This window comes from Sus scrofa, chromosome 4 (genome assembly GCF_054392235.1).
Source record: "Sus scrofa isolate SSC_HxYL_T2T_F1_AM1 chromosome 4, Sscrofa_HxYL_maternal_Yorkshire_Landrace_v2.0, whole genome shotgun sequence".
NCBI classification, from domain to species: domain Eukaryota; kingdom Metazoa; phylum Chordata; class Mammalia; order Artiodactyla; family Suidae; genus Sus; species Sus scrofa.
The window spans coordinates 126,761,965-126,775,774 of record NC_139386.1 but is presented as its reverse complement, the minus strand read 5'-3'; the positions used below and the strand labels follow the sequence as shown (position 1 = coordinate 126,775,774).

General features: G+C 38.6%; 1 long non-coding RNA gene across 2 annotated transcripts in view; it reads left to right on the top strand.

Moving 5' to 3' along the window:
- Positions 1-13,810, top strand: part of LOC110260376 (uncharacterized) — an 878,819-nt gene that overhangs the window by 646,345 nt on the left and 218,664 nt on the right. For both annotated transcript variants that reach the window (XR_014844693.1, XR_014844695.1), the window contains one exon: positions 8,329-8,444. This is a non-coding gene — a long non-coding RNA (uncharacterized LOC110260376). The remainder of the gene's footprint in view (positions 1-8,328; positions 8,445-13,810) is intronic.

Sequence of the window (13,810 nt, the reverse complement as noted above, 5' to 3'; positions counted from 1 at the left end):
AACCTGAAACCTCATGGTTCCTAGTCGGATTCGTTAACCACTGAGCCATGACGGGAACTCCCCACAATGTGTTTTTAATTTTCATCAGAAGTCAACAGAGGAGTTCCCATGGTGGGTTCCCAGTGGTAACAAAACTGACTAGTACACATGAGGACACAGGTTTGATCCCTAAACTTGCTCAGTGGGTTAAGGATCCGGTGTGGTTGTGGGCTGTGGGCTGTGGGGTAGGTCCCACATTACTGTGGCTGTAGTGTAGGCCAGCAGCTGTAGCTCCAATTTGACTCCTAGCCTGGGAACTTCCATATACCACTGGTGCATCCCTAAAAAGACAACAACAACAACAACAACAAAAAAGTCAACAGAAACATTAACATAATAAAATTTGTCATAATTATATATTTTACTTTGTTGTTCTTCTCCACAACTAATTCTTTCAGAACTGACACTCAAATTTACAAACAAATTTTAAATCTGCAGCTTTTGAATAATCCTACTCACGTCGTAGTATAGTTTCTTGAGTAGTAGTAATAGGAATTGATATAAGGCTTTGTTTTACTGATAGTTATGGCTTTAGAAGTTTACCACAATTGATAGTTTATTCGTAGTAAAACTAAACAGTAAAAACCTTTTTTTTTTTTCAAGAAACAAGTAAAAATTGCACTAAAAGAAAAATTGGGTTTGGGTTGATGAAACAGACACCCTGAGGTGACTCCAGTGAGATACATCTTTGTAAAATCTCGTGCTCTCAAGTGCAGAAAGAACCTGGGACTTGCTTCTGGCCAATGGCATATAGCAAATGGAAAGGGATTTTCCAGATGTAGTTAGGGTCCCAAGTGAGTTGATGGTAAGTTAATCAAAAGGGAGATTGTCCTGTGTGATCCTGACTTAATCAGGTGGAAATTTTTTAAAAAGGGACTGAATCTCTCTGACTTTAGAGTCTCCTGCTTTGAGGAAAGAAGTCACCATGAGTTTATAGCTGCAAGGAGAAAAATTCTGCCAGCAGCCACAAGAACTTGGAAGAAGACCTCAGGCTCCAGGTGTGAACACAGCCTCCCGTTGACATCAGGATTGCAGACTGATAAGTCTCTGAAGGAAAGAATTTAAATAATGCCTCGACACGAGCCCTACAGAGACTGTGAGCTAATACACGTGTATTAATTTAAGCCACTAAATTTGCAGTAATTTGGTACACAGCAAGACGAACCTGCCACAGCTGAGAAATAGAATATTTTCTTAGGAACCAAATTTGAGAGGGCGGCCTGTATTAAACTTAAATTTTGAGGCCAGGCATGAAATGAATTTTGTTCCGCCACAAACTTCGGAACCTTCAATCGCTCTTGAAATCGAAGAAACAGGAAACAGACAGACCCCATTTCCCCAAACTGGTGCTAAAGGAACATCACGTTATCTGATCAGCTTCATCCCTACTCTCGTCAAGATGATCGTGAAGAAAGATTCTGTGGTCAGTTTTTTTCAACAGACCTGATAATAGATCCTGCTTATCACCACCCTTTTCACTCAGTCCCATCACTAGCAGCCCATTCCTGAAGGTTCACAGTGCCAGATTTCTCAGACAGCCTATAGTAATTAAAAACAACAACAACAACAACAGGAGTTCCCGTCATGGCTCAGTGGTTAACAAATCCGGCTAGGAACTATGAGGTTGCGGGTTCAATTCCTGGCCTCGCTCAGTGGGTTAAGGATCCAGTGTTGCTGTGAGCTGTGGTGTCGATTGCAGACACGGCTCGGATCCCATGTTGCTGTGGCTGTGGTGTAAGCCGACAGCTGCAGCTCCGATTAGACCCCTAGCCTGGGAACCTCCATAGGCTGCTTAGAAAAAAAGAAAAAAGAAAAGAAAAGTCTTCCTATCCTAAAAAAAAATATTTGACGATCAACCTGTATCACAGAGTCCAGAAGAACACACTTTCGGATGTCTTATGGCAGAGAGTCTGGGGAGCAGAGGCTGTGTTAACAGGAAACTGAGCGTCACCATTACCCTGGGGAAGAGGGAGTTTTTCAACAAAGTGGGGTCTCAAGTGGAGGGTGGCTCACGTCGAAGTTGACAGTAGGAAAGAGGAGTTTTTTCAGAGAGCAGAGGGCTTCATGACTTTGCCATTCAGAACTCCTTCATAAAGTGGGGTAATTATTTGTGTGTATAAATATTTCTCTGTCTTTTAAAAAAAATTTCACCTGGGAGTGAGGCTAGATGACCTGCTAAATGTGAGTTGATAAAAAAGAAACCAGACTCAGGGTGATGAGATTGCAATCTTGTATCAATATTGTTTTATTTTGACCCTGGACTGGCAAACCCATCCCTGAGTAGAAAATTAGATTTTTGACCTTCAGTGGCCTCAAACCTCCGCATTTTTTCTCTGTGGCTCTGCCCCAGGTGCCCTGTGTTACTGTACTGTCCTGAGAAGCCACACTCCCCTCCACTCGTCCTACCCTCACAACCACTTTTTCCTTGATAAGTTTTTTTCCTTCAAATTTCTCTCTTTAGGAGTTCCCGTTGTGGCACAGTGGAAACGAATCCAACTAAGAACCATGAGGTTGCAGGTTCGATCCCTGGCCTCGATCGGTGGGTTAGGGATCCCGCGCTGCCATGAGCTGTGGTGTAGGTTGCAGACGTAGCTTGGATGTGGTGTTGCTGTGGCTGTGGTGTAGGCCAGAGGCTACAGCTCTGATTAGACCCCTAGCCTGGGAACCTCCGTATAAAAAGACAAAAAATAAAAAATAATCAAATTTCTCTCTTTAATCTCTTTCTGAACTAACTTATTATGAACTCTTGGCTCTAAGCCAGTTGTTGTTCTTGTTTGAAAAGTAATCAGATATAATTGTTAACAGCTATTAAAAAATACAGTTGGCTTGGTTAATTCCAGTCACAGCCATCCAACCCCAAAGCAATAACAAAGAGAATGCTAGATTGGGCTCAAATATAAAACAAAATTATCTTTCATGGGAAAACTTAAATGTCACTACGAACATAGAGGAAGAATAGACCTTAGTAGACCAAAAATCTCTTTTTATTCCTGTTTCTCCTATCCTTTTTTAATACTCACAGGCTTTTCTCTCCCCGCTGCAACCATAACCATTTCTTTAGCCACATCCCATATTATATGTGTAACACAGTAGAATCCTTCCGTAACTACCTAATCCATAGTATTCTGGGGCAAATATTTCAGCTTCTTAGGAGCATCAGTCTCTTGTCATGAGCATTTATGTCGTTTCTGTGTCCTTGTCAGTAGACCAGTAGATAACCAGCCAATGCTGATAATTAGGAACTACAAAAGTCCTCCAGAAGACAGTTAATCAAAGCTGAAAGGCTGAAATTAAGCACTTTGATTTTGATTTGCTTACTATCCATTCTTATTCAGGCAGAAAAACTATCAGTTTTCATACTATGGAACCTCACTTTAATATATACAAGTGTTGTGCAACATAAATAATTTCTGATGAGGTAGGGAAAGAGGGATTCGGTCAACCAGTTGAATGGACATTTGTTTGTAGTTAGCTCGCCAAGTTTGCAGATAACTTGTGTAGCGAGTTTAGAGTGTGAAGTCATTATCAACTGTTGTCAGTAGAATACCCGTTAATGAAGACAGCATTGGGAACAGTGCTGTGCCAAGCCATACGGGAGCCTTGGCCAAAAGGAAGAAGCAATAATACTGACCCTGTCTGTATCTAATATTTTGAGTTTGTTCATCACATAGTTCTTTGCAGCAGTTTTGATTTTTAAAAATATTTGCCTTTGACACCCTCTTAAATTTTGTGCCTGAAAAAAGTACCTCATTTGTCTCACCTTAGTTTTTGGCTTTTTAAGCAAATGTTTTCTTGTTCTTTACAGCCTCTCATAATTTGAGGTCTGAAGTGCATATCCTATATTTATGGTCAATTGGTTTTCAACTAGGTTGCCAAGAATTTTCAGCGAAGAACAGTCTTTTCAACAAATAGTACTGAAAAATTGAATATCCTCACACATGGACAGCTTCCTTACACCATTCACAAAAATTAACTCAAAATGGATCACAGGCCTAAATTAAGAGCCAAACCTTCAAAACTCTTCAATGAAGACCTAGGAGTAAATCTTTGTGCCTTGGATTAGGCAAAGGCTTCTTAGATTTGACACTAAAAACTAAACTGACGAAAGAGAGAATAGATAAATTAGACTTCATCAGAATTAAAAACTTTTTTTTTGTATCAAAGGAAACTATCAAGAAAGTAAAAAGATAACTTACAAAATGGGACAATATTTGCAAATTATATATTTTATAAGAAACTAGGATCTGGAATATATAAATAACTGTTACAACTCAATAATAAAAATGTAAATAATTCATTGGAAACTGATTTGAATAGACATTTCTATGAAAAAGATATATAAATGGCTAGTAGTCACATGAGAAAATGGTCAGCTTCATTAGTCACTAGAAAAATGTAAATCAAACCACAATGATATATATAGATAGATAGATAGATAGATAGATAGATAGATAGATAGATACCTGTGTCTGTATCTATATATCTACATATACTTTTTCCCATTAAGTTATTACAGAATATCAAATAGATTTCCCTGTGCTATAGAGCAGGCCCTTGCCAATTATCTATTCTATACATGCTATTATGTATATACTAATCCCAAACCCCAAATTCATCCCTACCCCCCACCTTTTTCCTTTGGTAACCATAAATTTAATTTCAAAATCTGTGAGTTTGTTTCTATTTTATAAATAAGTTGTTTTGTATCATTTTTATTAGATTACACATACAAGTAATGGTATATGATGTTTGTCTTTCTCTGACTTACTTCACTTAGTATGATAATCTCTAGGTCCATCCATGTTGCTGCAAAGTAATATTCCACTGTGTATAGATGTACCACATCTTTATCCATCCCTCTCTTGATGGACATTTAGGTTGCTTCCATGTCTTGGCTATTGTAAATATTGTTGCAATGGACATTGGGTGCATGTATCTTTTTGAATTATGGTTTTCTCTGGATATATACCCAGGAGTGGGATTACTGGGTCATATGGTAGTTCTATGTTTAATTTGTTAGAGAATCTCCATACTGCTGTTCATAGTGGTTCTATCAATTTACATTTCCACCAACAGTGTAGGAGGGCTCCCTTTTCTCCACACCCTCTCAAGCATTTATTGCTTGTAGACTTTTTGATGATGGCCATTCTGACTGGTGTGAGGTGGTACCTCATTGTAGTTTTGATTTACAATTCTCTAGCAATTATTGATTTTAAGCATCTTTTCAGATGCTTTTTGACCATCTGTCTGTCTTCTGTGGAGGAATGTCTATTTAGATCTTCTGACCACTTTTTGATGGGTTGTTTGATTTTTTTGTATAAAGCTACATGAGATGTTTACATATTTTGGCGATTAATCTCTTGTTAGCCACTTCGTTTGCAAAGATTTTTCTCCTACTCTGTGGTTGTCTTTTCATTTTGTTTATGGTTTCCTTTGTTGTGCAAAAGCTTTTAAGTTTAATTAGGTCTCATTTGTTTATTTTTGTTTTTATTTCCATTACTTTATGGGATGGATACAAAAAAATATTGCTGCAATTTGTCAAAGAGTGTTCTTTGTATATTTTCCTCTAGGAGTTTTATAGTATCTGGCATTCAGGTCTTTAATTCACTTTAAGTTTATTTTTGTGCGTGGTGTTAGAGAATGTTCTAATTTCATTCTTCTTTTTTTTTTTTTTTTTGGTCTTTTTGCTCTTTCTTTGGCCACTCTCTCGGCATATGGAGATTCTGAGGCTAGGGGTCTAATCGGAGCCACCAGCCTACGCCAGAGTCACAGCAACACAGGATCCCAGCCACGTCTGCAACCTACACCACAGGTCACGGCAATGCCAGATCCTTAACCCACTGAGCAAGGCCAGGGAATGAACCCACAACCTCCTAGTCGAATTTGTTAACCACGGTGCCACAACGGGAACTTCAGAGAATGTTCTAATTTCATTCTTTTACATGTAGCTGTCCAGTTTTTCCAGCACCACTTATTGAAGATTCTGTCTTTTCTCCATTGTATATTCTTGCCTCCTTTGTCATAGATTAGTTGATCATAGGTGGATTTATTTCTTGGTTTTCTGTCTGGTTTTGCTGATTTATATTTCTGTTGTTGTGCCAGCACCATACTGTTTTAATGACAGTAGTTTTGTAGTACAGTCTGAAGTCAGGGGACCTGATTCATCCAATTCCATTTTTCTTATTCAAAATTGTTTTGGCTATTTGGGATCTTTTGAGTTTCCATACAAATTTAAAAATTTTTTGCTCTAGTTTTGTGAAAAATGCCATTGGCAATTTGATAGGGATAGCATTGAATCTGTAGATTGCCTTGGGAAATATAGTCATTTTGACAATATTATGTCTGCCAATCCAAAAGCATAGTATATCTTTCCATCTGTTTTGGTCATCGTTGATTTCTTTCATCTGTGTCTTAATGTTTTCAGAGTAGAGTTATTTAAAACTTGTGTTTTTATAGTATATTATTCAAAGAGCCAAAAAGTAGAAACAACCCAAATGTCTATCAATCAATGAATAGATAAACAAAATTTGGTATATCCATAAAGTGGAATATTATTTGGTAATAAAGAAGAATAGGAATGCTCATATGTGCTGTAGCATGGATGAATCTTGAAAACAGTATGCCAAGTGAAAAAAGCCAGGTAAAAAAGACCACACTGTACAATTTTATGACATGGCATTACATATGATTCTATTTATATGAAGTGTCCAGAATAGGTAAATCTAAACATATGGAGACAGGAATTATATTAGTGGTTTCCAGGGATGAAAGTAAAGGGAGAATGGGAAGTATCCACTGCTAATGGGTACAGGGTTTTTTGGGGGGTCGGGCAGTTTCAACATGTTTTAAAACTGATTTCTGACAATATTTGTGCAACTCTGTGAGTATACTAAGCACTATTGGATTATACACTTAAATGGGTGAGTTGTATGGTATGTGAATACGGTATGGTGTGGACTGTTTTTAAAAGTCCGTACAAGAGATTAAGGGACACCTATGCCCAGCTTCCATTTCCTTCTCTTTAGTTGTGTCCCCATAAAAGGCTTTGCAGAGAATTTTCTTCCCCAGTAAAGCTTTAGTCCCTGATTCCTCTGTTATCATGAAGTTGAATTTTGCTGCTAAAGAGTAAATGAAAAACCATCATTAGGTAAAATTTTACTTCATTTCAGTAGGGCTCTTCACATCCCTCCTCTGATTCATCTGACTTGTCGGGGTGATTCGAAGTCCCTTATATTTAGAAATTCACCTGAAACAAAAGGCTGGAAGTTCATAGACTCCACAGGACCTTCATGGTCACCTGCTTCGAACAATTCTATTGTTGTTTTTTTTTTTTTTAATTTCAAGAAAGTGAAATATAGTGTTTGATTAATTAGGAAAAATATTTTGCTTTAACAAGAGAGATTCTGGCCTCTGCCTTGTCCACAAGGCAGAGTGTATTTTCTGCAATGATCTCTTGTGTGACTTTGAGTAGATATTTTCCTGGTCATCCCATGTCACCATTCCTTTAAACATATCCCAACATGGGAATCTAGTCCAGGTCTCGATACTCAAAGAAAACAGAACATGACTTATTGGAACTTTAAATCATTTCGATTTCTTCATATCACTCTCACAGAATTCAGCATTCATCGATGGCAATCCAGGACAGATAAAAACACAAAATAATGGTATTACCATAGTAGAGATGGAGGAAAGGGGAATAAATCGTCTGATGTAAACAAGTACTAAGGTGTCCCCACATTTTCTCCTTTGTATTTCCTGAATATATTCAAGGCCGACCCTTCAACTGAAGAGCTTGGGGGAGTGGGAATGTGGCCCATGCCTTCAAACTTTGAAGTGTGCTGGAGAGGAAGCTAAGTTTCTTTTTAGTCTAAAAGAGAACGCTGGTCTCCAAGGGTGAATGTTATTGATACCGGTTCTTTGTTTCACCTCATTATGAAAAAGCACTCTTTTAGTCGTCAGTAGATGGAATAGAACCTCCTTGCAGGTCTCACCTCCTGAGGCCCTAGAACTGTTCATAGAGAAACCGATCAACCCTGTTTCTTGAGGGATGTAGAAGGACGTTAAAAATCCTTTCCCCTTGAAATTCCGTAATTCATTCTATGGCCCAGCCTGGAGACACCCATTTAGTTTATTGAATATTCCTTTGTAAAGTGCAAATAATGATAACCACCTCCCACTCATTAACACCAGAGGATGCCTTAGGTGGTTGTTGTTGTCATTTTCATACTCAACTATAAAAAAAAAATCTGTTCTGAAGAGTTATGCTAGATTTTGTTTTGTTTTCAGAGAACAGAGAGGACAGTGGAAGAATGAGGTCGTTTAGAGCACGCTTGGAAGCCCGACTGGGAGCCTCTTTGGTCATTTAGGAACCAACAGAAGGCAGCAGACTCTTCGGGGAGGAGGTAGGAAGTCACCATTCTCAAAAGTTAGAGAGGTAGGGACAGGATCCATAAAAAGATAGAAGTTTCCTCCTCTAGCGATTATCCCACCTTAACACATGTTGGCTGTGTCACTTGGGTCTCAGTGTTTTTCCTCTAAAGAAGGGAGGATGGTTGAGAAGTTCCATTAACTCCATGCTGGAAACCACATACTTAAACAAAAAAAGATAATTATCATTCGCTTCTTTACTTCAGCTACTGACCAAGATAAAGTATGACCGTTCATCTAAAAAATTATATGGTGCTCAGCGAGTACCAGATCATTGCTACCTAGTATCCTATTTAAATCCATTCTTTAAAACGCGCTCAGCGGGTCAAGAAGCTTTAGAAGGTAGACCATCTCACACCCATTCCCATCAGCTGTAAAGAAAACGGCAGTGGGCCGGTCTGAGGCTGAATTGGAAACATTGGTCAAGGCAAAAAGCAAAGTCCGAACATCAGGGATCCAGCGGGGTGGGTGTTTTGCAGCACAGCGTGAGGGAAAACAGAACTAAGAATCATCTATATTCATCATCCCTGTATGAGCATCATGCCACATATTCCAAGATGGCTCCGCAGAAAATATACCAAAGAAGACAGCTGAAACGTTCGTTGGTAAGTTATTGGCTTCGTATAATATGCATTTAAAGGGAGCTACAAACACAAAGGCAGATGTGTAATATACGGCTGGCACAGTTTTTATTTTCTTATACATCTTGCTACTGTCTGGGGGCAATGCTCTAGCGACCACTGAAATATAATAGCTGCTTTCTCTCTCAGTACACAATTTGACAGCATTTATTCTTTCCTTCAGTGAACATAATTACTTCACATATGGAACCTGTGATAGCCTACAGGCATCTGAAAGAAACCAGAATCATGCAATCTGTCCCCTTTGTGAGCTTAATTTACATTCACAAGTGTCATTTTATTAGGGCTGGCATCATGTAGGATAAAAATTACAGGTCAGCTCTGGCATGTCACTGGAAAGTGTGCTTAAGTCAATAATGTGGTGTTATTACATTTGGGATAATTTTACAAGGGAGATCTCACAGGAGGAATCTGACCTTTATTTCTTAGTTTTCAGCTTTACGACTACCCACAAGGTAATTCATTTAGAAATGAGTACTGTAACCAATAGCTTAGCCTGCTGTAAATATTTGTGCTGTGCATCATCCCCTTCGATATACCTTTGCAGCATCATCTGCAGTCTTCATGGACACAGAAGTTACCTTGCTAACTATTAGAAGTGGGCATGTTAAGAGTTGTGTAATTAAAATGATATCAATCAGAAGCCTGTGCCCTTTTTTCTGGCCTGGTTGAAAGTAGAACTTAAGAAGATTGTGTTACTGACACTTTCCATCATTCTGTTGGCTTAATAGATGTTCCCTGGGGATGGGTAGTGTAAGGCGAGCTGTAGGAACTGTAATGGGTCACTGTTCCTTTGTTTAAACAGTGAGATGGTCTTGATGTAATTCTTCCCATTTGGTTCCCTCCTCTGTTGATGAGGTCAGAGGTTATTTTAATGCAAGGAGTTCGAGATGGTCAGTGGAGGCTGAACCATGATTTCTTCATGATTTCATAGTCCTTTCTGAAAGATGTGGCTTGACGAGGAGCTAATCCTAATTCTTGAATGGTGAGGATGATACGTACTGAGTAATAAGCCCAGCCAGAGCAAGCCTTCAGCACAGTTGCTCAAGACTTAAGTTCATCGCACTGGGGACAGGGTAGGGATCAGCGGATCAAAGGAGAACCCACGCTGAGGCTATGGAAGGACAGCGTTCAGGATGGAGATTCACACGCTGAACTAAAAGCAGAATCATTGAGGTCCAGGCAGGCAAGAAATCACAGGAAGCGTGGGATAATTTTTTAAGAGGGTACAGGAGCTGTGCAGATCATAATAAGTCTTTGGGATTAGATTTGTTTACCAAAATACTTCTTTTTAAGACTGATTTAGGCCTCGGTGGATCTTTTATTTATTTATTTATTTATTTTTGCTTTGTTGGGGCCACCCTCAGAGCATATGGAGGTTCCCAGGCTAGAGGTCAAATCGGAGCTACAGCTGCCAACCTCTACCACAGCCACAGCAATGCCAGATCTGAGCCGCGTCTGCAACCTTCCCCTACAGCTCACAGCTGGATCCTTAATCCACTGAGTGAGGCCAGGGATTGAACCCACAACTTCATGGTTCCTAGTTGGATTCATTTCCACTGCGCCACGATGGGAACTCTGGGATCTTTTTAAAAAATCACATGTTTTCTTAAATACATTTGCCTTTTAAAAGGTCTTATTTTTAGTCAAGGTAGTGCGTAAGCATGACTACAAAATCCTACGGCAGAGAAGAGCTAAATTTGAGAAACCGTCTTCCTATGTCCGGTTGTCTTCACATTCTTACTACTCCGAAGCAACTCTTCTCAACCTTCAGTTTCAGCTGTAGTCTTAATAGCTATATTACTTAAAGGTGTGCTTGTGTTTGTAGTTCTTCAGAGCTTTCTTGAGCTGTAATTGACAGATAAAATTGTTAGATATTTATAGTGTAGATGATTTGATATATGTGTACATCATGAAAGGATTCCTCCCATTGAGTTAATTAACACATCCATCACCTCACACATTTACTGTGTGTGTGTGTGTGTGTGAGGACATCTAAGTTCTACTCTCTTAGCAAATTTCATTTATACAATACAGGGGTATCAACTACAGTCACGGTGTTTTACATTAGACTCTGCAATCTTTATTCATCTTATAACTGAAAGTTTGTACCCGTTTACCAAACTCTCCCTGTATGCTTCACTCCCACATCCTAGTAACTATTAGTAACTACTTTTCTACTTTCTGTTTCTATGAGGTTGACTTTTTTTTTTTTTGGTTCCTACATCTAAATGAAATGAAACCATGCAGTATTTTCCTTCTCCGTTTAGCTTATATTACCAAGTGTAATGCCCTCCAGTTTCATCCAAGTTGTCGCAGTAATAGGACTTTCTTCCTTTTTCAGGCTGAACTCAAATGTATATATACATTATATGTGTGTGTGTGTGTGTGTGTATGTGTGCATGATAGATGGAATGTGTGTATATACATATATATATATATAGAGAGAGAGATTACTATTATACATATATATATATATATGATATTGATTCAGCTGTTGACAGACACTTAAGTTTATATACCCTGGTTATTGTGAATAATGCTGCAATGAGCATTTGGGTATAGATATTTTTATCTTGAGTATCTATACTCAAATGCTCATTGAGTGAGTATAATGATTCTTCAAGAATAATGATTTCATTTCCTTCGGATAGATACCCAGAAGTGGGGTTGCTGGATCACATGGTAGTTCTGTTTAATTTCTTGAGAAACCTCCATAGTATTTTCCATAGTGCCATCATGGCTATTAGCTTCTATTCCCACCAACAGTGTACAGGGGTTCCCTTTTCTGCAAATCCTGACAGGTATATGTTACTTTTTATCTTTTTGATAATTGCCATCCTAATGGGTATGAGGCGATATCTCATTGTGGTTTTGATTTGCATTCCTCTGATGACTACTGATGCTGAACACTTTTTACATACCCATAGGCCATTTATATGTCTTCTTTGGAAAATGGTTACTTATGTCTCTTGCCCATTTTTAAATGGGTTACTTGTTTTTGTGCTGTTGAGTTGTTTGCATTTCTGGTATATTTTGGATATTAACATCTTATCAGTTACGTGGTTTGCAAATAAGTTCTCCCATTCAAGGGCTACCTTTTAATTTTTTGGATGGTTTCCCTTGCTGGGCAGAAGCTTTTTAGTTTAATTAAGTTATACTTGTTTATTTTTGCTTTTGTTGTCTTTGCTTTAGGTGTCAAATCCAAAATTATTTCTAAGACCATTGTCAAAGAGCTTCCCACCTATGCTTTCTTCTGGAAATTTTAAAGTATCATATCTTCTATTCAAGTCTTTAGTATATTTTGAGTTGATTTTTGTGTATGGTGTGAGATGATAGTCCAGTTTCATTCTTTGGCTGTGGTTGTCCAGTTTTCCCAGCACCATTTACTGAACAGATTATCCTTTCTCCATTGAATGTTCTCAGATCCTTTAAGGTATGTTAACTAACCATGTATGTGTGGGTTTATTTCTGAGTTCTCTCTACTGTTCCATTGATCTCTGTGTCTGTTTTTATGCGAGTACCATACTGTTTTGTTACTATTAGCTTTGTAATATAGTTTGGAATCAGGGAGTGTGATGTGTTCAGCTTGTCCTTTTTTCTTAAAATTGCTTTCTCTATTCCAGGTCTTTTATTGTTTCAACAAATTTTAGTATTTTTTTCTCTATTTCTGTGAAAAATTCTACTGGAATTTAGATGGGAATTGTACTGAATCTGTAGATTGCGTTAGTAGTATGGATACTTTAACAATATTAATTCTGGAGTTTCTGTCATAGCGCAGCAGAAGCAAATCTGACTAGGAACCATGAGGTTGTGGGTTCGATCCCTGATCTCATTCAGTGTGTTAAGGATCTGACATCGCTGTGAGCTGTGGTGTAGGTTGCAGGTGCAGTTCGGATCCTGTGTTGCTGTGGCTGTGCTGTATCTCCAATTAGACCCCTAGCCTGGGAACCTCCATATGCCGGGGGTGTAGCCCTAAAAAGCCACCCCCCCCCACACCACACAATATTAATTCTTTCATTCCATGAGCACAGAATATCTTTCCACAGCATATGGAGGTTCCCAGGCTAGGGATCCAATCGGAGCTGTGGCCTCTGGCCCATGCCAGAGCCACAGCAATGAGTGATCTGAGCTGAGTCTGCGACCTTCACCACAGCTCACAGCAATGCCAGATCCTTAACCCACTGAGCAAGGTCAGGGATTGAACCCGCATCTTCATGGATGCTAGTCAGGTTCGTTAATTACTGAGCCACGATGGGAACTCCTTTTTCCATTTCTTTATATCCTCTTCAATTCCTCAATATTTAATAGTTTTACTGTACAGATCTTTCACTTCCTTGGTTAAATTTATTCCTAGGTATTTTATCCTTTTGATGCAGTTATAAATGAGATTATTTTCTTAATTTCTCTGATAGTGCATATTAGTGTACAAAAATGCAACAGGTTTTTGTAGATTGATTTTGTATCCTGCAACTTTAAATTTGTTTATTAGTTCTAACAGTGTTTGGTGTAGCCTTCATGTCTCTGTGAATATAGACAGTTTTACTTCTCTCTTTCCAATTTGGATGGTTTTTGTTTCTTTTTCCTAACTGCTTGCTGTGGTTAGGACTTCCAACACTATATTGAATAATAGTGAAAAAAATAGGCGTCCTTGTCCTCTTCCTATTTTTAGAGGGAAAGCTTTCGGCTTTTACCACTGA